We start from the raw sequence: 2,318 nt of genomic DNA on the forward strand, positions 1-2,318 counted from the left end.
AAACATGACCACAAAGACACACAAAATGACCACAAAGAGACACTAAATGATCACAGAGACACAAAATGACCACAGAGACACAAAATGACCACAAACAGACACAACATGACCACAGAGACAATAAATGACCAAGTAACCAAAAATTATCAGAAAAATGAATTAATTTGAAGGGACTGAACAGGAAAACAGTGAGACTTTTGTCTTCTTTCAAAGCTGTTTCACTGGAATCATGTTTTAATATGAGTCATTTTAAATACAGACACGTGAAATGAAAGAAAATTCTTATTAAATCAATACTGACCATGTAATGTTGAATGAACTGATCCATCATCTGGTGTTTTATCTCAATAAGAATTCACAATAATATAAAATACAACTGTATTCATTAAATTCAGACATTTAAAATGGAAATAAACACATTTTTAATCAATTAAACCTTTAATTCATTTAAAAATGTGTTTATTTCCATTTTAAACATCTGGATTTAATCAATACAGTTGTATTTCATATTATTATGAATTCTTATTCAGCACTGATTCTTCAGAGTTCCGACAAAACAGGTTTTAAAAATCATTTTTTAAAAATCCACACTATATTATTTAGAGTTACATATTTGTTTCAAGAAAACTCTTAGCTATTAAACCATGGAAAGGAACAGGTTCTAAATAAAAACTATTTTTTGAAAAGTAAACGTTTGCAATTTGAACTTGATTTGTGTCAACTCCGTCAGACACACTAAGAAGTTTACAATTTTAATTCTTCCAGTCCAACAAGAATCTAAAGTTCTGAATTATGTTGCAACAGGGTTTAGTTATTCTGATATGTAATAAAATACATCATGTAAACTGAAGTTGTGATTTCACACTATCCTGAAAAATCTGATTTCTAGATATCTTCATTTTCATACTTTGTTTTTAATTTTAATAATATAAAAAACAATTCCTTAAATAATGAAGCTATAAGAGGATGTAGATCAGATGATCCTTTATTACATGAACAACATAAACTGAAGAAAGAACGAATATTTTCTTTCAAAAATTAACAAAACCTACAACTGACGGTGTTGACAAGGAACTGACGGTGTGGACAAAAATTGAATAGAGACTAATATTTATAAATAAGTTCCAGTATAATTCAATGAAAATAAGAAATGTTGCATTTTCCTGAAATTACAATTTGTGCTTTATATATCCATAGAAGTGGGTCCATCTACAGACGCTGCCATCTGATGTAATATTCAGTTTCACAACCAGATGCTGTGAAAATCTATGGAGTGACTTTTAAGAAATTAAATACATAAATGTTGGGAAAGTGACACAATAATAAGTAGACCAAAGCCTGAACATGCTGTATAAGTTAGAAGTGTAGGTTATACCATATGGCTAAATGATGTAATTCATGGAAAACATGATCAGACCTCCCTTGTTTTCTTCAATCTCTTGTTCATTTTAATGTCCGCTACAACTAAAGGTACATTTGTTTGGACAAATATAATGATAGCAACACAAATAGGTTATAAGAGTTTAATTTCAGAGCTGATATCAGACATTTTCTATGGTTTTCTTGATAATAACCAAAACCACTAAAGTTCTTACATCAATAGATAAGGTGTTGTTCTGCCAAAAACAGTGATTTTAAGAGTCCATGTTTTCTTTTCTGTCTGTTTTAGTCCCATGATCCACACAGGAGTTCGTACTGATTCCTAACCATTGTTTCTGATGACTGCATCCATGCGTCTTGGCTGCTCTCCACCAGCTTCTGACATTGTTCTGCTTCACAGCAGTCCATTCCTGTTGCACTAATTCTAACTAATCGGCTTTGTTTTTGGGCTTGTGGTTCTCCATTTAGCATTTGATGATTTTCCACAGGTTTTCAGTTGGATTTAGATCTGGTGATTGAGCAGCCAAGGCATGGTTCCAATGTTCTGGTTCTCCATCCAGGCTTTAACTGTCCTTGTCTAGTGGGAAAATCCAGTCATTGGAGGCAGGAAAGAGTTTTCCAGCTGATGGAAGAAGACTGTTTTCTAGAGTAGCCCCAAACATGACCTGGTTCATCTGCCCTGTTCCACCCAGACTGAAACTACCCCAGATGGTCACTGATCCACCCCCATGTTTTACTGTAGGGCCAGACAGTCTGGTTTGTAGCTTCTCCAGGCTTCCTCCTAACCAGGAAGTTGGCTGGATGGACATCAACTGAAAACTGGATTCATCCCTGAAGAGAACCTTAGTCCAATCATCAACAGTCCAATCCTTGTGATCCCTGCAAAGAGTAACCAGACTTTCCTCTGCCTTTCCTGAAGGGCTTCTTCCTGCCCTGTG

This window comes from Amphiprion ocellaris, unplaced genomic scaffold (genome assembly GCF_022539595.1).
Source record: "Amphiprion ocellaris isolate individual 3 ecotype Okinawa unplaced genomic scaffold, ASM2253959v1 Aocel_unscaffolded328, whole genome shotgun sequence".
In the NCBI taxonomy this organism is placed as follows: domain Eukaryota; kingdom Metazoa; phylum Chordata; class Actinopteri; family Pomacentridae; genus Amphiprion; species Amphiprion ocellaris.